Source organism: Solea senegalensis, linkage group LG20 (genome assembly GCF_019176455.1).
Source record: "Solea senegalensis isolate Sse05_10M linkage group LG20, IFAPA_SoseM_1, whole genome shotgun sequence".
Taxonomy (NCBI): domain Eukaryota; kingdom Metazoa; phylum Chordata; class Actinopteri; order Pleuronectiformes; family Soleidae; genus Solea; species Solea senegalensis.
In genome coordinates, this window is record NC_058039.1 from 19,553,547 (window position 1) to 19,577,459 (window position 23,913).

The 23,913-nt window shown below is 41.9% G+C and overlaps 1 protein-coding gene across 1 annotated transcript in view; it reads left to right on the forward strand.

Moving 5' to 3' along the window:
* Nucleotides 1-6,950, forward strand: part of khdrbs3 (KH domain containing, RNA binding, signal transduction associated 3) — a 105,128-nt gene extending 98,178 nt beyond the window's left edge. Inside the window, exons 10-11 of the transcript XR_006362446.1 lie at nucleotides 2,937-2,991; nucleotides 4,705-6,950. The gene's annotated coding sequence lies outside the window, so the exon portion shown is untranslated. The remainder of the gene's footprint in view (nucleotides 1-2,936; nucleotides 2,992-4,704) is intronic.
* The last annotated feature ends 16,963 nt before the right edge of the window (nucleotides 6,951-23,913 follow it).

Below are 23,913 nucleotides of genomic sequence, written 5' to 3' on the forward strand. Positions count from 1 at the left end.
TAATTGTGAGATAAGAAGTTGAAATTGTGAGATAAAAAGTCGACTAATAATTTCGACTTTTTATCTCACAATTTCAACTTCTTATCTCACAATTATGTCTTTTTATCTCATAATAATGACTTTTCATCTCATAATTTTTACTTTTTATCTCATAATAATGACTTTTCATCTCATAATTTTTACTTTTTATCTCATAATAATGACTTTTCATCTCATAATTTTTACTTTTTATCTCATAATAATGACTTTTCATCTCATAATTTTTACTTTTTATTTCATAACTATGACGTTTTATCTCATAATTTTGAATTTTTATCTCATAACTATGACTTTTTATCTCTTAATTTTGACTGTATCTCATAATTTTGACTTTTTATCTCATAACTATGACTTTTATCTCATCATTTCGACTTTATCTCATAATGACTTTTTATCTCATAATTTTGACTTTTTATCTCATAATTTTGACTTTTTATCTCATAATAATTACTTTTTATTTCATAGTTATGACTTTTTATCTCATAATTTTTACTTTTTATTTCATAACTATGACTTTTATCTCATCATTTCGACTTTATCTCATAATTACTTTTTATCTCATAATTTTGACTTTTTATCTCATAATAATTACTTTTTATTTTATAGTTATGACTTTTTATCTCATAATTATTACTTTTTATCTCATAATTTTGACTTTTTATTTCATAATAATTACTTTTTATTTTATAGTTATGACTTTTTATCTCATAATTATTACATTTTATCTCATAATTATGACTTTTCATCTCATAATTTTGACTTTTTAGCTCATAATTATTACTTTTCATCTCATAATTTTGACTTTTTATTTCATAATTATGAATTTTATCTCATCATTTCGACTTTATCTCATAATTATGACCATTCATGTCATTATCTCATTATTTTGACTTACTTTGAGGATATTTTTATTATCAAGGCTAAGTTTAACCTCTTTCTTTTCTGGCAGAAATGGGCTTCCATAAATATGTCTTTTCCCCGTAGAAGAAATGGACTGGACATTAAGATTAGAAAAACACATTAAGTTTCTCTCCGTGAATGTGAAGAATGACATTGTATCAAGCCAAGTTACTGGGTATTGATGAGTAAAACCAGCACAGGCTGTTTGATGCAATGTTTCTACACAGCTGCCGGTGCAACTTAATATGTCAGCCTCTCTCTATCTCTATTCTTTAAACCTTGAACTGCGTGGTTGATCACTTTAAAATGTCGTAGTTTAGTTCTAGGAAAGTGCAGTTACAGTAGATATATATTTCTTTCTGAGGGGTAAAATTTGGTGAACTTGTGTCCCTTGTAAATTGAACATTATCAAAGTGGAAAAAAAAAGTTAAGTCATACATACATACTGTATACATATTGTATTGCTGTTCCCTCCTCTCTCTTTTTTTGTATAAATAATAGTTCTCTCTAGTGTTAAAGGGCTTATAAAAGCATGGTGTGCAAACTGTGGATATTGTCAGCTGTTTTATTCTGAAAAGCCTGTGTAGTTGTGTTCATGATCTTTGCCCATAAAACATCCACTTTAATACGTCTATAAATAGCTGCTCATGCATTATGTGCACACACATCACCAGAGCTGCAAAACAGTCTTGATTTTTGTGATTTTTTTCTCTAAATAAGTCATTTTGATGTCATTTTGATTGATGAATTTTTGATTTTTTTTCTTCTCCTGACTGTGTAGGCGTCGCAATCAATTTTCAGATAATAAATCACATTGCTGGTGAATTGGTAATCATTTCCATTATCTCGGGAGATTTGTTCAGCTATATTGATTCTGAGCTTATGTAAGCCCTTTAATATCTTTTTCCCTCTTTGTTGATGCTGAATAAACATTTTCAAAGAAAAACTATTCTGTGTTTGAGGAATAATTACAGATACCGATAAAAAGACTCATAATTTAAACTAACCCACCTAAATGAACATGCTTGGAATACCTCGTTAAATACAAATGGTATCATTTTTACTACATTGTGTATATATATGTGTATATATATATATACACATAAATGAATAGCAAGATTACCAAAAAATACTTACAAACATACGGCAAGTGGCTGTTTGTGACCTTGCGTATGACCTTGGTAATCTGATAAGAATGGTTTACCATTTGTATTTGAGCTCAATGCGATGCATTTTCTGGCAAATCTCTCTCTCTCTCTCTCACGACGGAGAGTTAGAGGGATTTAGCGATAGCGGCATCGCCACTCCTGAAACTCTAGCCGCTCTGTTTGCTCGTGCAATTTAACGTGAGGCAGAATGCCGATCACGTCGAGCGTTGTCGGTAAACACACATTAACTTTCCTGAGTGTTTACCTCCCCCCCCCCCGACAGACGCCAAAAAGCCTCCTCGACCTCCTCCTCGTTCGGTTCAGTGCGAGTAGGAAGTGGGTTGGGGAGGGTTCTCTCTCTCTCTCTCTCTGTCTTCTTGGTTCTGCTCTCCTCCGATCACGTGAGCCTCTCTCTCTCTCAGCCGCTTTAAGAGCCTCTCTGCCTTTGCCCCGTCCATTAAAGAGACTCTAAATGACCCCAAGCCGACCTCCACGGAGCGAGCTGTTTAAAAAGACCTCCGTCCCACAAGGTAAACAACCTGAGCCCGTTGAACCTCTCCCCTCTAACCTCAGTTGCTCATAAAACCTCTCTAAACTTTAATGTAACACCTGTTTTCCTTTCATCTGTTAAATCGATAATCTAGACCACAAAGCTAGGAATAATTAGTCTGTAAAAAACATGATAAACAGCAGTAACATGTGTAGTAAAAATAACTTTTTTTATAAAAATGTACCCTCTTGTTACAAATAATTGAACCATAAACAAATGATGTTCTTCTCATATGATAAGCTGTGTGATGTATTTATGAACCTGCATGGTCATAACATGTTTGTTTACATTCTTTTCAGGATGATATCGCAGCTAAACTGGGCCATGTGACCGAGGACCGCACTGGCGTAGAAGGTACGTTTGTCATCTTCTCTATTTTGTGTACATGATTATTCAGTGATTTACGTTCAAACAATTACATTATTACTAAAATGACTAAACAGTAAGACTTATGCATGATCATAGTGAATCTGTGCAGCTTCTTTTTTTAAAGTTATTAAAAATGTACGTTCTTGTGTATGGATCTACTGCAGTGGACAACACTGAATATGACTGAGATGATTTAGTGACAATATTGACAATATTCACAGTTTATAGGGGTTGAATGAGGGTGAAAGATGTATATGTACACGGTGAACCTTCATGGTCTACAGGAAAAATACGGAATCAGTAGGTCTCTGATGATGTGGCGTTGATAAACATGATAATGTACAGCAATGTCCAAACTACGGCTCTCGGTGAGATGTTGTTCGGCCCCCAGCTTTGGTTTTATAATGTATTATTTCATGGCCAGGGACGGACTTGGACAAAGAAATTGCCCCTGGTCACCTTTCACCCCCACTAGCTCAGCAGGTAACCTGGGTTTCGAACCCACCCGTCTCATATTATGTTATTTGACTCCAGATGTTTGAAAGGAAGTTAAAAATGATAATTGTGACAATGAAAATTACACCTTTATAAAACAGTTCATTTGTATGTAAATGCCACACGTCGTAACGACAACACGTCGTAACGGACAACACGTCGTAACAAGAACACACCGTAACAGACAACGCGTCGTAACGGACAACACGATGTAACGGAAAACACGTCGTAACGGACAACACGTCGTAACGGACAACACGTCGTAACGGACGACAACGCGTCGCAACGGACAACACGTTGTAACGGACAACACGTCATAACGGACAACACATCGTAACGGACAACACGTCAAGCTTTGTATGAGGGCGTTGAATAAACAACGGTCGCTTTTCTGTCATCCAATCAGCTGACTGTGGTGGGTCTAGCTCCGCCCATACCGTATTATTATGATTATTTTTGTACGATTCTGAATGGAAACACAAAAAAAATTCATACCGTACCTAAGTGTTGCACTCGGTGGGACACACACACCATTAGCTAACTTTCTATGACTTCGGAAAAGTAGACATTTTTATCTATACAATGCCGTATAAGCTGTTACACGAGGGCTGGGGGATAAAGTGTTATGTTAGGCCAAGGATTAACAACAATCTGACAAGAGGAATCCTCTCAGATGAAGGGGTCACCCTCACAGAGAAATTCTTCAAAAATCCCTCAGAGGGCACCAAATGAAATATGCTACAGAGGATGCAGCATTATCTTGACATATCAAATATTAATGTGACTTTGAGGCAACTTCAGGCCTCTCTTGACAGCTGTTTAAACGCAGGAAAATATTTCTCTGGTGCTCCTTCAAAATCGCCTCGAGTTTGGAGTTAGTCGACCTTCAGCTCTCCTGCTATTACCCTCCCACAATCACCTCAAGGGGATCCACGTCCCGCCGGACTCTGTCTCGCTGTGCACCTCTGCAATTAGTGTGCGAGAGCACTCGGTGTCATCTGAACCGCTGTTGAGCCCTCGCTGCTGCTGCTGCTGCTGCGTGAAAATGACACCCTGCGCTTGTATTAAGCAGAGACGCTGTAATGCCTGATTGCATTATTTCAAAAAAGAGGAAGTGCGGCCTACAGAGTGTGACAGAGGACACTTTTCTCCTTTGTTTCAGCAGAAGCTCACGCCCTTCCCTCTCTCTCTCTGTCTTTGTAGGCTCGATGAACGACACACACCCCTCCGAACATTCAAGCCCGTACAACGTCAAAGTGAATCCACAAAAAAACGAGGCCCATCATCCATTTTCAGACTTTCAGGTTCTCTGAACCCTGCTGGGTTTGGACGACACATACATCGCAATATACATCTTCAGTTTTTTTCTCCTGAAGAAATGGCCGGAAAGAGGAAAAGCACACGAGGCAAATGGAGTTCCTCGTCCTCTGGGAGGGTCTGTCGGAGAACATTTATTTGAAATGCCTCTATATACATTTTACACACACACACACACACAGGAGATTGTGTCTCTTTATTCAGACTACCTCTTATATTAGACATTAACTGTAGCCTGTAATGGAAGAGGAGTGAATAAATGATGAAATATGGTAAAGGTAGTGACACATTAACCGATATAGAATCCACTTCAGTTCATTTGTCATTCACCATGTGCCTTAAAGTTGCATTGTAATGACAGGTTTGAATGTTTATGTCTGCGCGGTGGAGTTCAAATCTGGAGCAGTTACACAAGCTGTTTATTCCTCTTTCCTTTGATGCTGCCGCGCGGCCACCGACAAAAAGCTTATTCCAGATGTATCGCTTAATCAGAAACGACTTCAGTGGATATTACAATTCCAAAATAGCTTTTCCTATCGGATAGAGAGCTTCCCGCGTCGGATAGGCCGAGCCGCGTATCCCACACCGTCACATGTCCTTAGTGGCAGACAATGGTTTTCCATTAGAGGGGAGTGATTCTCTCTGGAGCCTCAGGCCAAGCCTCAGACAATAACATGGCAGCCCCGGAGCTCGCCGAGTTGACTCTCAACGCCCTCGGGGGCTGATTCTCCCTCTGAAGTGGCTTATAACGACAGGCTTATCTGAGCCATGCTTGTCCGAGTTAATAAAGCAAGAGCGGCTTATTTGATTAAGAATGCATACAAAGGGAGGACGTAGTAGTCGTCTGTCACCACGAGACAACTCCATTTCAACACTCGACTTCAGAGAGAGCGCGAGGGACTTTACGTTTAACCAGGAATAAAATAATAAGAAATAACGTTACGTTCAGTGCCAAGTAGGGCTGTCAATCTTCCCCTATAATCGAATTCCAGTTCCATTCCTTATTATTTTTAATATTTGAATTACATTCAAGTTTTTAATTTGAAATTTGAATACATTGAACAAGCAGGGACACTGGCGGCCTGCAGGTGCCTCTCGCCGGTGTTAATAGAATTAGCCACGTTGTCTGTGGTGATGATGAGGAACTCTGACTCACGCTCTACTCTCCCGAGTTTGTCGCCGCTGCATGTGGCAACGTGTTCGGCCGTGTTGAGAATTCTATCTTTCAGCTCCCACTCCACGGCTAAGATCCGTGTGCCTCGGCTCAAGCTCTTGGATGAGGTCTCTGGGAGATGTTCATCGGTCTCATGTCTTTGTAAATAAAGCGCACCGGTTTGTCTGTGACAGCATTCTGACGAGCAGCTGTGAACCCCGCGTGAGATTGTTGTGATTCACAAAACTTTATTGTTCCGTGAGGGTCGTACGTGACCACAGGAGGTATTAGAAAGAGGGCGGGGCTTCCGTCGCCACGCTTTAACACGTGTATAAAGAAATAGTCATTACAGCATTTGATTATTATTGATTTTTCTAATATTTGAATAACATTTGACTACAATACATACGTTTTAACAACTTTGAATATTTCAAATGTGAAAAACTGCTTTAAAATATGGTGCAGTCTCCATGCATCAGTGAGAGCTTTTAAATGAAGATGCAATGAGAGTTAAGCATATTTTGGTCGACTCATATCATAATTGTTTTCTGGTTTTTATTTTAAAGTGGATTTGTGTTTCTCTTCCTGATTCATGCTCAGGATTGTTCTGTAATTAACTGGAGCGCTCTAAGTCTTAATACTGAGATTAAAACAGCTTCAGATTGTGTGACCCCTCCTTAGTGGAGCGCTCACATTGTGACGGATGGATTATTGCAGGACTGTGAGTGAACTATGGTGAATATTGTAATAGCAATAACACTGAAACGATGTTCCATCGCCGCTGTGTCGCTGACCGATGGACATCAAATAAAATACAAGCACGTGGCCACAGCAGGTGCACATACGGGGAACAACAACATCTGCACAGTGTCTGTCCGTCAATACGTCCCATACACTGTTATGTGTTCAACTCACTGACTCTGTAAGTAAATACATGTCTGTGTAATAAAGTCTGGTCAAAAATAAAAGTGAGAACGTGCGTGTGTCCAGAGTGAGTCATTATGGAAAGTGAAAAACCACGAGAAAGAAAGGAATCAGGCAACATTAAGGACGTCAACTGCCGTAAAACACCAAACAAGAAGAAGACGAAACAAACAACCATCACCTGCAGCAACATTATTTACCCCAACACGTCCTTGAAATGAGCGTTAGAGCTCAAACAAGTTTGCGTTGCAAAGACTGCGCCTCAGTATTCCAACCTTTTAAATATTGTATGTTCTCTTTCACTGCAGCCCCTCCCTCTCTCTTCCTCCCTCCCTCTCTCCCTCCCTCCCTCCTCAAAGGCAGTTGCTTCTCCGCCGTGTGTGTAATCTGAGAATAAAATGGGGCTGTGTGTCTTCACCAGTCAAATGATTTGATACAATTCCCATTGCACAGGGTTATATTTTGTTTTTATCAATAAACGTAATCAATACGTTTCAATCAATTATCAATATACCTTTTTAAATATTAAAAAGGTATCGGCACGAAACGTAAACAATCTTTTTCTTTGCCGTGTTCAAAAGCTTCCCCGTGAGGACGGCATCCAAACGCTGTAGTACATGTGCCAGGACTGTAAGTGGCGCCGTAACCCATTACAGATGAAACAGAGGAAAGAAAGAGAAAATAATGTCCATTTGTGAGTCATCTTTCAACTCGGAGGTTGTGGGTTTGATTCCCAGCTCTGCTAGTCTACATGCCGATGGATAAATGTCAAAACTGTAGCAGCAGCTTTGAGTGGTCATCAAGAGTAGAAAAGCGCTAAAAAAATTAATAAATACAAACCATTTATGTTTGGTGCTGTTTCCGTGTGAATATTTAGTGACTTTTTTTAATTTTTAAAAAAAGCAACTAGCGACAAATCTACCCACTTCCTGTCATAAATCTAAATTCTTTACGACAACGCGCGACTGTGCCGCACGAGATCCATCGAACTGTATTTACTGCGGATTGAGAGTCGCACACACACAGAAGCACTGTGTGAGCGCAGCGCACACACACACACACACAAACAGAGCGAGCTGTGGATGTTCAGTGCAGCTGACTGTGTGTGGAACAATCACTGATCTGTTTTGTTTGTGAAATCTCGAGATATCTAGCGTCTTTTCAGACTGACTTTAGTTGCTTTTTATTGACAGTAAACTGTCAAACATTCTCCAAACACAAGACAACGAATGACAGCGCAGGAGGGAGAGGGAGCGGGGAATGTGACGTCATCATTTTCCTAAAGTAGCGTATTCTCTGTCTACATGGAAACGCAAGGCTGGCGTTTTGAGGATGTTCCCACTCTGGGCGGTGTTTTCAAAAAATACTGTTTCATGTCCTAAAAACGCCGTCGATGCGTATTCACCTAAACTCCATTTTCAGTGTGTGGAAATAGAATAAATGGAAAAGTTGTTTCCCAAAAACCAAACGAATGCTTCTGCAGTCAAAGCGTCAAAGTTTTTCAGACAACAATAAGTTTTCCTTTACCTTGTTACCCAGTGGAGGCGTGGTCGGACAGCAGGAGGCGTGGTCAACCCGGTCATCAGGTGACCGTAGAACAGAAGACACAAGCCGAAGCTGGTTAACAAGGTACAGGAAAACTTACTGAACCAAAAACTGTGTGCAGTTCTCTGTTGGTCGTGCACCAACACCAACATCTTGCTTTTTCATTTCGGTCCTCCAGGTGAGAACAGCAGAGCGTTAGATTCCCCCACAGTAAACAATAAAGCCAGAGTAAGGATGAGGTTTCAGCACTTTTGTTGGTTCCTCCACTCCACTGGTCAGCCTGGTTAATAAAGTGTTGTGTACTGATGATTTGATGATTACCCAGTCCCCAACTTTTTATTGTTTTCAACCTCGCTGCTGCTGCTGCTGCTGCTGCTGCTGCAGCAAGGTTGAAAACAATAAAAAGCAAGAGGAAATATTCCTGGTATAAATATGCTCTGTAAATCAGCGGCTCAAGCAGAGTCGGGAGATTAAAACAATTGTTTACTTTCAGTGTGTGTGTGTGTGTGTGTGTATACTGTATATACACACACACACACATGCATGCATATGTGTGTGTGGGGATATAAGCAATAAAATAAAAGCAGAGCAAGTGCTGAAAATGTGATAACAGAAATGACGCCATCACAGCTCAATATCGACAGTGTAAAACATTGTTTTTCAGCCACTTCTCCTTAATGCAGCCCAGTAACACGGTAAATAACGAGGAAAAGAATCAATGTCCTGCTGTGTGTGTGTGTGTGTGTGTGTGTATGTGTGTGTGTGTGTGTGTGCGTGCACGTGGAGGGAAAAGTCTGATTAAACGTAGCTGTGCTTTAACAACGCTGGACTGAGCGCTCACACTGTAAATTAGCCTCGGTCAAACAGGCAGAACAGCATTAGTGTAATGACACAGTGGAAGTGTAACGAGCTAAATGACTAAAAAACAAACAACATACGCACAACAAATGAGTATATGCTGCTCACAGGAGGAGGAGGACAACACACACACACACACACACACTGTATATAACATTTTTCTTATTTCATAGACTGGAAAATTAGAATTATGCTATTATTATCTCATTATCTGAGATCAGTGAAACAATATGGAACGTTATGCCACTCAGCACTATTATAAAGCACTTTGTAGAAAGGTACTATAGAAATAAAGTTGAATTACTTACTTGTAAGTTGTAACAGCTTAAAGCAAGTTCAATGTAAGACTTCTCAAGACATTGGTATCGTTACGTCCCGGATGAAAACTGTTTTATTGGTTCCACTGTCCTAATCTGCGTGATGTTACTGCACAAGGCAATAAATTATTCTTTTTAAATAACTGTTTTTATTTTTGACTAAGGGTCACACGGTGGTTTAGTGGTTAGCACTCTCGCCTTGCAGCGAGAAGACCCGGGTTCGAGCCCCGGTTGGACCAAGGGCCTTTCTGCATGGAGTTTGCATGTTCTCCCCGTGTGTGCGTGGGTTCTCTCCGGGTTCTCCGGCTTCCTCCCACAGTCCAAAAACATGCAATGTGGGGATTAGGTGAATTGGACACTCTAAATTGACCGTAGGAGTGAGTGTGAGAGTGAATGGTTGTTTGTCTCTAGTTGTGTGTGGCCCTGCGATGGACTGGCGAACTGTCCAGGGTGTACCCCGCCTATCGCCCGATGTAGCTGACATTGGCACAGCACCCCCCGCGACCCTCTGGTGGAGGATAAAGCGGTTAGATGATGATGATGATGATGAGTTTTGACTAAGCCAACTTCCTATGTGTTAACATTTTCAAGACTGGTAATACTAATTAATCTATTGTTTTTAGATTTATGAATTCAATGCCTTTAAGACTTTGAAGATCTGTGGGAACCCTGAGATTATTTAGATTTTTCCATAGTTTTTATTTTTTTTTTATTTTTTTTTTAAAAATGATTTAGTTTTATTTTGTTTTTTTAAAAGTATTATTTTTGTTTAGTTTTCATTAGTTTTAGTTTTTTGTGCCAGTAGAGAATACAGTAAATACATACACTTCTTTTAAACACAAAAGGATTACATATGAAAACTGTTTTTGTTTAAACTCTACTTTTTATTTCAGTTAACGAAAAAGTTTTTTTTCAATTTTAGTTTTCGTTAGTTTTCTCCGTAACGATAATTAGTTTGGTTCCCTGCCCTGAAGCATGAGTTCAGGTGACACCGAGTAGGTCAATGTAACCTGTTCAGACGCACGTTCAAAGAGATCCATGTGCAGCCAGCGTTAATCTGCTATAAAAGGCTTTCATCAGATTTGACATCAGCATCATGTGAAGGTTAAACAGAGACAGTCAGTGTTCTCATGATGGGAACTCAAAACTGTGCTGCACAAACGGGATCAGTTATATTCCAGGCGTGTGCGGGTGGGAATCCAGTGACCACACATCACAGGATCCAGGCATGAAGCTGAAGTTTCCTGTGAGATAGAAATGCAACTTCATCACGGAATAATAAGACAAAAAGTCTGATTTGACAAAGTGTCAAATGGGTTTTAAGGAGGGATTTAAAATCAGACAAGGACGAGGCCTGTCTTATGTGCAGAGGCAGATCATTCCAAAGTTTTGGAGCTGTGACAGCAAAGGCGCGATCCCCTCTGAGCGTCCGCTCGGTTTTAGGCTGATCAGCTGACCTGAGAGAGCGAGCAGGTGAATTATGGGTGTAGAAGCTCAGAGAGGTAGGGCAGGTCAAGGCCATTTAGGGATTGTGGCAACGTTTTGTACGTGAAGACGGGCGATGGAGGACGCGCTAAGCCCACGTAAAGTGAATTACAGTAATCCAGCCGAGTGATGACAAATTTCAAAGTGTTGTCTCGAGAGAATTGACTTTATTTTGACCAGCTGCCTCAATTGTAAAAAGCTCGACTTAACAACGGACCTGATGTGGTTGATTAAATGTTAAAACGGGTTTGTTATAACCCGCTCTCTCACCCAATGTCACCTAGGATTATCTCTGCCTCTCCTGCAACAGTAATATGTCTCTCATTGGGATCTTCCTAGCTAAATAAAATGTGTCTTTTGGTCTCAGCTGGCTGTAGAGGACGTGTTTCTGTCTGTGTGTGATTGACAGCAGCTGCAAGGCAGACGCCGTGCCGCTCTAACACCGCGGGGAATGTCACCTAAAAAAAAGTAAGCAAAGCTTTAGCTTCACCACATCAGCAGATAAGTGGTTATTGGTAGTATTAAGACGTGAGGATCACACCGGCGTCTAACTGCACCCAGCTGACATACACAGGTGCTACGACGTGCCGCTGCTTAGCAGCTCATTAGCAAACTGTAGTTTTCCTCTGTGAATGTTTGTTTTGACGACGAGAGCTCACGTTAGATCCAGAGACACCAGCATTAAAAGTTAATGTGGGCTGTTTGTCTGTCTGCAGGGTGAGAGTGATGTGGTGCTTGTGTTACTGCTGAGTGCAAAAGGGTTTAAAATGACATAATATATGATTGGTAATACAGGAAAAACTTCATCTACAGAGGTACACACACACGTATATAACAGATGCAGATGAGGCTGCAAAAAATCTAAATGACGCAGTAAATCCCTCCCTGATGTCAACATTCTTCCACACGTTCCACTTGACAGTGTATTTGAACTGTGTACTCTACACTCGCTTTATAATAAAAAACAAAGTCTGCAAACACCAGAGGAAAGACGTGAGGGTGTCACTTGAGCAGATTTCACGCAGAACCTCATTTTCCAGTTATCACTGAAATGAACTTGGGTTTCACAGACCCATCTTTAAGGCCCTGGTATACCTCTGCAAACTGAATTACCCGCTCACCAAGCAGAACAAACATTACACAAGAGAAGAAGAAGAAGAAGAAGTAGGTGCCAAGCATAGGTGTCTGAGCCGCGACCTGGCGACCCACGAACCGCCCGACACCCGGACTCCCCTGCCCCGCCGGGCCTCTCACATGATGAGCCGCTCAAACCGGGCTAATCCCAGGAAGCTGTAGCATCGTTCTCTTCTTCTTCTGTCTTATTCCCTGCGTCCAGACTTGTACGGTCAGAGTCAGATACTGCAGGACCCTGACGCACGACTGAACCAGGATCTTCATAAGGAGATCCAACCATTTCTTTTTACTTATTAAAAACCGTTGATTAATGACTGCATTCACAATGAAATTGGAAGCATTAACAAAAACAACAATTGCTGCAAAGGCCCATGTGTTGAGAGACTTAAACGTGATCCCTCTGTACAAGCACGGTGTCAGTGGTCAGTCAATCCTCCCCCATCACTGTGTCTGAGATTGTGGGGGCCATGCCCAAGGCAACACGTCTCAGTCAGCTTTGGCGTTACATCAGTGTTAGTGAGGTGATGAAATGGACCGTGATCCTTTTCTTCAGTGTCCTTGAAATAAAAGACAGAGATAGATTCAAGATACCATGAAGAGTGTCTGTCTGTCTGTCTGTCTGTCTGTGCCTTTTTTCTGTGCTGGATTTCATGCACTTTTCATTATACTGACCTCTTTATTCCTGTCCTCTAACTTTCTCCCATTCACTTTTATTCTCTTTGTTATTTTAGGTCAGTGTGGTGATGCTGATTAGAAAGAGTCATCCCTGGATGTTTGACCTCTCACTGTCAGTCAGTGTGAACTCACTGCACTTTTCTCAGCTTTGATTCAGGACTTTAAACACAGACACATCCCATTGTGTGCCATGCTCATTTACCTTGAATGTGAATAAATACAATTACTACAGCACAGTATCACACTGGAATTAATTGATATTCTCAAGAGCAACTAAGTGGGTAAAATGCATTTCATTTTGCACCACAGCCACACTCACTCAGACCAAAGGGCAATTAACCTTTGTATGTTTCTGTTAAATTGATGTTATCAAAATGATCTTGGGGCATTTTTAAAGCATTTCTCACCAAATCTCATCTTTTGTATCCTTGAGGTTAGAGATGTACCGATACCATTTTTTCCCTCCCGATAAAGAGATAAAGAGTACGGATACTGATACCGGTGTGTTATAAAAAAATATATATCATACTACACCTGCATGACTGTGATATGATTATCATCATCAAATCCTTTACCGTATCAGTCACGGGGGTCAGACAGTGGAATAATCTGGATGAGCAGATGAAAAAATCAGCAAAACGGAGTGTATTTAAAAAGAAGTATGTGGAGACGACCATTAATCGATACAGAATGACCCAAGAGGAAAGTATGAAAGAGGTCAGAGACAGAAATCTGTAGACACCGTGTGGAGACGGCAGTGGAAGCAAATGTAACCAAACAACAGCTGACATACATGGAGTCTGATTGACTGCATCTCTGAGTGCTACCTGATGCTGAAATGTTTTTGTCAAAATGTTATAAGAAAAAAGACAAATTATGTATTGTACGATGAAAATATGTATTCTGTGGGTATTGGGGGCGGGACTAGATTCCCCGCTTTCCCTTTGGGTTATGTGTATTTTGTAAACTACACTAAGATGGTGTGTGATGATGAGTGATCTAACTGACGTGACCCAAATAAACATATAAATAAATAAATAAATCATTGGTGGTAAGGTTTGGCTCAGGTTAAACCCTCTGTAAAACATGAACAAATACAGCAAATGGACACCATTTATTTTTTACCAGTGATATGTTATTTCGTTTTTCAGCTTGTACGTTTGTTTTGACTCTGGTCCAAACACCGCGGCGCTGGCAGAGCTTCATGTTTCCATGACGACTGACCGGGAAACGACGCACGTGACATAATGTTTACATGACTCCAGATTGTTAAAATGAGTCTCTGAAGTAACGCTAACCTTTAAAAACAGAGGCGTACATACGCAGGACACAGGTACGCTGGTTAGTTGTCGCGCTGCTCTTTTCGTTTCATAAACGGGCCGCTCCAGTTTGACTGTAGGCACGCTAACGGAGCTAACTGGTAAATACTGGACACTACAGGTGTCCGGTGATCAGTTCTTCTTCACACCTCTAAAACGGCACAGCTGTTTCAAGAGCAGCGAAAAAGAACCGCGTCAGAGCTAACGGAGCTCTAATAAATTACGTGGTATCGGAACGGTGCATGGACTCCAGTACTCGCCGATACCGATGCACACATTTTGGCAGTATCGGAGGCATTTCCGATATCGGAATTGGAACAACTCTACTTGAGGTTTGACTCAGGACTCATACTTGCTCGGTGGATTTTTTGAACATTTTGAAACATGAATTGTCTACATCTATTCCTTATACCATGAGATAATGCATGTTATGATTTGGCCCAATAGAAATACAATTGAATGCTAGATACTCTATATGGTTAGTTTTTGCCTTTCTGGGGCAGAATTGTTCGGCAGGAACACATTCTCCCGAGCTGCTGCAGTGGCTTGGTCTGGACGCCTAACCAAATAAAATCCCTTTGTTACGAGTACGAGTCCTGTGTCAGTGGGGTCTTTTTCTGCCTCATCAAATCATCACCTAACATTACATTTATTGACATGAAGCTGTAAATGTAAAGCACATACTGTGCAAGAAAAGCAAATAGGAGCGTACTTATGTGTGATATTAACTTGTGAAAAGGAAATAGGCATTGTACAGTGGTGTCGCAACAAAGAACCAAATCAGATGTGATATGAGGTATCTCATTTTGTAAAACTAAATATAGAATCCCCACACGTACACACTTACACAACTGTTAAAGTAGAAATATGAAAAGGTGTTTACCAGTGTGTCGTCCATTACAGCTAAAGGTCATTTCACTTTCAGCTCTTCTGTGTCTTTATGTAAAGCAAACAAATGGTTTCTCTATCATATACAGACAAATGCATTCAGATCATACTTCATGACATTAAACTGCACAACAGTTAGTCCAGGTTTTAATTAACTGCAAAGAATGGACAGTCAGAGCTGCTTTGTGTTTCCTTTACCTTGACGATCATGAAAACGGCTGCAGACGGAGAAATCTAACGTGGCCGCCCATCCTGAAAGATCACTGCCGCGTTATGGCGGGTCATATTTAGGGCAAACACAACGAGGTAATTTAGTGTGAGATTTAATTAAATGGCTCCGTTTTATGTGGCTGAGAGCTGCAGGAATGGTCAGGGTGGCTGTGTGTGTGTGTGTGGGAGAAGTGAGATGACATAAATCAGCAATAAAGAATTCAAACACCCACCTGCAAAAAAAAAAAAACCCACCCTCTAGAAACAAGAGGCACTTTTTGACGTTAATTTGTCACACTGCTGCATGCGCACACATCTACAGGGAGAATGATAGCGGGGCCTCCTTCACTGTTCCACACCCAGCCCCATTTAATAAATCATTTGGGGAAAAAATATCACATCTCTGAGGAACCTTAAACAAGAAATCCTCCAGCAGACTTCCAGCAGGGTCACGCTCACACAAAAACACAGTGAAATAAGCATTCTTTTTTTCTTTGTCTTTATCCAAGCAATTCTTCACAGGGAATGAAACTGGCTTCGACGAATGATGCTCAGGGGTGCTCTGTGCTTTTTGTTTTACCGTCTTTGTTAAAAGACAACTTTGTCCTAATTTCAATTTAGCACTTTCTTCCCCATCAGCCATTTGTTGGACACCGGAGCCGCTTTTACGAGGAAAGGCGACTCTAACATTTACACACGTCTGATGTCCTATTCAGGCACTCGGAGCATGTGGAGGACAAAGCGGTAGACGGGGAATGAATGAATGAATGAATGAATGAATGAATTTCGTTACTCGCAGGACACACAACTGAATGCTTTAAATGCAATGAGGCGATCTATCACCATGAATAGAAAACTCATACACAACCACATTTCAAAGACTGGCATCACAACACGAGCGTAAGGTTCTAAGAATGCTTACACTTTCAAAGAAGCTCATGTTTCCATTCAAGAACACCACAGGAAATGAGACAAGAGGGGGTCATCTTAGCTTTCCCTATTTTAGCGCTCTGCTGGCTGCCAATCACCATTCAGTCAAAAAAAAAAAAACATAAATAAATGAAAGACCAACTCAGAAGGACATACTTCCTGTTATGCAAATGTAATTTTCTCAAAATATACAGCTTAGAAGCGCAGAAGACTGTCATGCCCCTGACAGAAAATAATTGAGAACAACTGGTCTATAACATCGCTATAGAGCCCTTGAGCAATGCACGTTAACCCCCTCAAAAATGACCGCGAAGCCACGGATATAATAACAATCTGATGGAGAACGAGGTTCCTCACACAAATTCATGCCAGGAGCCGTTTCAGCCCGTCATTCGTGGCTCGGGCCCTAAACTAGTGGTGCACAGCTGTCCTTTGATGTTTGAACGGCAGGGCTATTGTCCACGACCTTCACCACGGACACGCATGTGTTATAGCACGCGGCTTTGCAGCTTCTCATTAAACTCTTCCTCTGTTTTCCCACAGCTGTGGATCCACCACGTCTCCTGAAACCGCTTCAAGTTTGGATTTTCTCTGAAAATGCAATTATGTCCACGCGGGGAAGAAACAATCAACTTCTCTCAAATGTAATTAAATATGACAAAAACAGCAAAATTACAGACGACATTAGTGCTCGGCGTGATTGACAAGGGCTGAACCCACGGAGAGACGTTCCAGGGAGGTTTACATCCACGTTGAATAGCTTCAGCGGCTCTGCCCCGGAATTTGATAGGAACACCGTGACCGTACCCTCAATCGTTAATGAAGGCTTTGTCCTCCACACACGCGCAGGATGTAGAGAAAATGGGCTTTGGAGTGGATCATATTTAATTCCCCTCCGTGTGTCAAACACAGAGGGGTGAGAAAATGTTTCTAAACATGCGTTTAAAGGCTCCGTCAGCAGGGAGAATTTCAACATCAATCTCTCCAGTCCTTCACAAGTCCCACTGACACCAGATAAACAATGCTTTTGTCAGTGTGTTCACTCAGGGTGGGAATCACAGGGTACCTCGCCATACATTCTCCACGATACCGACAGATTTTAGACATTTCTCTGGTAATTTTTGGAGATTAACCCACGATTTTTAGGATTGTTAAGTCTTTTTTAACTCATCTACAGTTCGGCTGGATTCTTATGTCGGACGTCTCTTCCTGTGACGTCACAGAGTATCGCCTCAGCTTGCTTGGAACATTGCTGAGCAGGTACTAAAAAAAGTACCTGGTACCAGATACTATGGTAGTGGAAACACAACTTATCCGTGCCGTGGCCGAGTCGAGTCCAGCTGGTGGAAACACGCCATTTGTGTGTAAGAGATTGGGAGGTGTTTGGGTTGGAGCCAGGAAGCTCCAGCTCTATGCCAAACAATCACCAAATCATACTTTTATTGATCAAAAGACTTTTTGCGGACACATTCTGATGACTTTTGTGCTGCACGGTGGGAAACACTGGCATGACAGCAGTTTTTTGTCCCCTTCCTCATAAAGCACGGCTCAGAGCATTAAAACGGGAATTTAAAGAGGGCTGATGGAGGAAGTCTGCGTGCATTAAAGCGACTATATTTGGTGGCTGAGTGAGGCAGCGAGGCTACAAGCTGTCCCTACCAGGGCCACTTTCAAACTGGATAAGTGACAGCACAGATTCTCACTCCCTCGCACTGCCAGGCTGCTGGCCACCGCTCAACATGAGAAATGCTCATTAACATAAGTTGAGAAGGTGCTGTCAGCCAAAGTGTTGCTGCAGACATTTTCACATGTATCAACGTCGCTTTAGAATGATGACATACAGGATGGGATATATGATTTTCTGCTGGTGCTACTTTGGCTACTCTCTCGACTTTTCTGTAGCCAGTGCGTCGTGCTACTGTTGTTAAAGTGAACATCCTGCCTCTCGTTGGTCTTCACGAACAGATACGATGTAATATTATTTGTGTCCCCGTGAAAACAGGCTCTGTCAAGCGACACTACATCAACACGGACAGCACAGGGGCAGGCGGGGACAAGGACAACTTTCTTTGTGTTTTCAGCCCATATTCCAGCCTGTTTAGAGCCGTCACGCTTGACTTTACAACAATGCTGCTGCTTCCTCCGTCTGTCTTCACATAAAACGACTCACGCCCTGCATGTAGAGAGTGATTAACACCAGCATACTGAGAAATACAGAGAGCGCTGTGTGGAGCTGATAGACTTAATCAGCACGGTGTGAAGTCATTGAGACAATGTTTGATTTTAAAGTATTACAATGTCTTTTATTTGGTAAAATAATGATCTTTAAACTACCACAAATGTTATTTTTAGGTTGGCGGCCTCATGATCAGATGTAACAATCGCTGAAGATTAGAGTCTGAGCATCAATGGTGCATCATTTTGTGCAAGCCTCCCACTCAGTGTGTGTGTTAGGAACCCTGATTGCAGCAGTTTAGCAGCATTCAGCCAGGATTTATGCCATTCTGGAGGCTGCACTTTAACCTGAAGTACAGACTAAGTTTTGTATGAGTACGAGCATTAACAGGTTTAATATTACTGGGAAAAGCTAACACTGCACTCCCGCCTCCAAAGGTCAACTTCAGTCTATCACGATGACCGTCAGCTATATGTCGTCAACTCTGAAACACTTTATCGCTCAAGTTTCTACAACACAAATGTCTTTTTAGTAGTAACGTGGCATTACTGACATAATATGGTGTTTTTGCCATTAGTTTGAGTGCTTTTTGAATATTATTGTAAAATGAGATCTTTCAGTGACAGGGTGTTATAGTCGTGACATTGTTTTTTAATATGATACACCCTTTACAAACAGGCTGTGAAAGTTCTTGATAAATAATGCTGTTAGCAGATCGCCTCAGGATGAGCTAGCGTGGTGCTAACGGCTAGCTCGCTGTGCAGCTTCGTAGCCTCTGATTTCAGAGGTTAAAGAAAAATGTTTAACCTCTGAAATAGCAGTAGCACACACACACACACACTGTTGTTGTGATCATGTGATCTACATGGACCCAACACGCAGAGCCCACGTGATCACAACGGGCGCTGCTGGATAGAAGTGCTTATATCGGAGATTTTAGAGGCAGTCCGATATAATCCGATACTTGTTTTCTGGCAGATATCGGACTGATGTCAGATGATATGGCTAAAAGTGAATCAATCATGTGATCATTGATCTTGTACATAGAACACCACATTTATTATGTGTTTTGTTTTTTCTGTAATGTTGTTGCTGATATTGTCTGTCATGTTTAGTATGTGTGTGTTTGTCTTTAACTCCCTGCCCAGGGACCAAAGATGCCAATTAGCTGTTCAGCTAACTCTGGTATAGAACTGGTTGTGTACATGGTCCCTGTCAACTAAACTAATAAACTAAACTAAGATCAATTACAGTAACAGAGTAACATTTTCTTTCCCTTGTAACTTCAGTTTTAAAGCTTGTGACCGTGTTTTACTATGAGCTATGACATGAAACATAGTACAAGAAACATGGCTACACTGTAGTGAGCTGGAGAGGTCACTACTACACCTGTGGATCGTGGGTCCTGTAGTATTTTGTTTGGCCATCATGAGTAAAACAGGTTTACTGATATCTTATGGACTAGCATGTGACATAATTTTATAATCCTGTGGTGAGTCAGCCTCGGTGGGTTACTGTGGCTGATGATCAAAGCACCTGTACCCACACACCTACGCTACCTTCTGCCTCCACTGACTCATGAACCCAAGTCATGCCACTGTTGTGCAAGACAAGGGGAAACAAATGCAACTCTCCTTTTTTCTTACCTCCAACCACGCCACAAGCCCAAGTTGGTTGCCATAGCAGCATGAAATGAAGGAAGCCTGACAAGAGTTCCATACATTTTTAAACCACTTAACGGTTACTGCCTGGACGCTGCCCTACCCTTCAGCTGCTGTACAGCCACATCAGTGTCATGCTCCGGCTCCCTGGAGGACGGCTGCCACTACGGGCTGGCTGCGGCTCCAGAGCCTAATTGGGGCCCGAGGACACCTCCCTGCGCGGCTGCAGCTGTGCGGCCGCTGGCTGACGGCGGGATCACAACCCTTTGACTATCCGGGGGTCAGAGGTGGCCCGGGTGGCTGCTCAGCATGCAGGGGCTGGAAGAGGACTCCACTGTGTCCTGACTGGAATCCTTCAGTCTGTCTCTGTGGACAAATGAAGCTGATCTATGTGCTATGTTGTCTGTGCAGATTCTCATTTATCAAGGTTGTAGATGTCTTGAACTGCTACTGCTTCAGAGACCATGGGAGAAGACGTTATGTTTGAGATCCCTCACTTATGTGATCACTGCTCGTCTCTTTCTTTAGATTCTATTTAACAAACTGCGACAATGTTTCCACCGTATTTACATGTGGCGTCCTCAAGCACCAGTAACCTTTGAACCTTCAACATCACTCTCCAAGTATCAACCATTTGAATTGATGGATTGATTAGACAGATTTAACCGTAATCTTTTACTAGCTCTTCAAAGTAAGTGGGATTAAACTGACATGAGACGGACTGTCAGATATTACAAGTGTAGAAAAAGACTGTAACTGCATCACAGCTCCATTCTGAAGGCTTCTGTGAATGCAGTGGACAAAAATGTGAAACCGGTGGATGCTCAGTGGCTCCCAGGATTTTATTGTCGTCAGAACGGAAACGACATCGATAAACATTGAAAAAAGGACACTCAGTGAAACTGTACTTCATCCAGGTATTTGCACAACTTGACCTCTATGACCTAAATAACTAAATCTATTTTTGACAAACAGCCACAGCACAGACTACAACCATGTTCTGAGGCTCAGGCTCCGTCTATTCCAGCGGTGGGCAATTATTTTTCCCAAGGGACCGTGTATGAAAAACAGAAAATACCGTTGAGGGTCGGATTAATGGGCTGAACTAAATTCTGCTCAATATTAATCTCTTGAGATTGCATCGTTTTGCTGTTTATATAGGGCAGCACACAAACACACAGTAAACAAAATGACTTTATTCAACTACTGCAAACCAACGAAAATATGAACGCACTCAACTACGGAACTTACAAACAGAAATGTTATGATATTTTTCTCACCTTTGACCCCCTGAACATGTGTGAAAACGGACGAACATTGGCACGCACATCAGAACTGCCGAAAAATTCAATAAAATAACGGAATTGCCCCCACAGGTCACATGCCTATGGAGCAGGCCGAAATTTAGTTTCACCGAATTTCACAAAATTTGGTGGGATTATTGTTCGGCCCAAGACGAATAAAAAATCCTTTTGACACCATGACCTCGACTCAACAGGAAGTCGGCCATCTTGGATTGTGGCGTCCATCTTGCCGTTTTACAAGTTTACAAGTTTCGTAACTGAACGAACTTGTCTGATGGCGTTCATCGTAGCAACCACGTGGAAAACGCGTCAAATTGTTCTAGACCCATCCAAGATCAAAAGTTATCAGGAACCTTCGCAGATTCAAAAGGGCGTGGCCACGGCAGCCATCGGAATTTTAGTGAATTTTGACGACTCGCCACGAAACAGGAAGTGCGCTATAACTTCGCCATACTTTGGCCTATCCGCTCAAAACTTCATACATAACACCGCCCCGAACACGTCTACGAATGCAAACTTGACCCCGATGCGATGTCAGCCATTTTGAATTATGTGTTTCGCCGCTAAACAGGAAGTGCCCTGTAACTCGTCCACATATTGACCGATTGGCTCAAAACTTGATATGTGAGACCATGGGCCCACCCTGAACACATCTGCAAGACATCACCTGCACACAGGAAGTAGATCATCTGAAACAGGAAGTGCCCTTTAACATCACCAAACATTGACCAATCGGCCCGAAACTTCACATGTGACACATCAGGCCTGCCCTGAACACGTCTGCAAGCCATGACCTGCACACAGGAAGTAGGTTGCCCGAAACAGGAAGTTCCCTTTAACTTCACCAAACATTGACCAATCAGCCCGAAACTTGAAATATGAGACCAAAGGCCCGCCCTGAACACATCTGCAAGCCATGACCTGCACACAGGAAGTAGGTCTTCCCAGACAGGAAGTGACCAATCTTCACTAAACTTCACATGGCATGCCGGCGGGGGCGGTGGCTGCGAGGTCCCGCACAACGTTGCTTGCAGCTTTAAATTACATTTATTTTCCCTAATTTCTAATTAACCTCACATCCCTGGGCTGCTCGGGGACGACCAAAAGGCCGGATGTGGCCCGGGAGCCGCATCATGCCCTCGTCTGGTCTACTCCATATCAGCATTTGTCAAATATCAATATCAATTTTCAGTGTTACAGCTGAGGCAGCTTTCAGCAAATAGCTGTAACCTATTTAAAGTTAGAGTATTAAATGCTATCTAGCCAGCATTATGAAGGACAGGCTTCAGCCACCGTGGAAATGTCTCCCAGCAGCTAATTCAGGCTTGAACTCCAGTGAGGGATGAGCAGTTCACCAGAAGTACATCGGTGTCCTGACTGACAGCTATGAGATCTGTGAGCTGACTTTGGCAGACCTAATAAAACTCTCTCATCATTTCTCCATAACGACGCTTTCCTTCGTTGTTGCCGTCAAAGATCGACACAGACTCAGAGTCTGCGACAACTCTCGCCAACTTCAGCCAATTAGAGACCAGGACAGATGTGAACATACAACAACTCATCATAGCAGGAGGAGAAGCTAGTGACGCAAATCAGCAAAATTAACTCTGGTCTCTTTTATTTCCTGTGTGTTTTTGTGACTATTCCTCATAGTATTTACTGACACCGACTGCCAGACTCCAGAGAAGAATGCAGGTCCATGAAATATTTAGTAAATACTTAGTAAACCAAGTAAATAAACTCAAACTCTTTCCAGACTGAGCCAAAATCAAATGCGTACTTGTGTATATGGATTTATTTTTTTCCATGTGTAAAATGACACATGACTTAAATGTTTCAGTGTTATTTATCATTCAGTAAGTGCACACACTTCACACTGTCAATAGTTACTGCGTGTTCATGTGTCATTGGGCAGCAACAACAAAACCAAAACACCTCATCCTCTCGACAGTAATTCATACAAGATAACCAACATGACGGTGGTGATGGTTTCATTTCACAGCCCTCGCAGCATCGATTATTGGATTTACAGCCGGATCGATCCAGCCCGCGTGATCCACATTCATCATAATCCCGCTCAGCTCTCAGAGAAGAAAAATCTGCTGCTGTCTGGGACGACGAGAGGCGGCGGGAGACATTCGTCTTAGTAAATAAAAATGGATCCGCCAAAATCAGCAATCGATGCGGCACAAAACGGACAAAGACGTAGAAGCCAAGCACTAAAAATGGAATTTATCGTCACGCTCAACACTTGGCAGTTTTTCATGGACAGCTAAATTCCTCACTCACAGTGCCTGATGAGTACTGGAGAGTAAGAGAGAGACAATGATGTATTTTTATTTATTCAAGTAGACCGTGTCAGTGCAGTGCAGTGACAAACGCTCTATTGTGATAAACATGTTACTGCTCAGACTCCTCTTTTTTCTTTTAACTAAGCTGGAAAACAAATGACGTTTTTTTGGTGGTGATTTAATTTCCATAGTAAAAGGTACGCATGAACTCGGCGTCACCTCGAC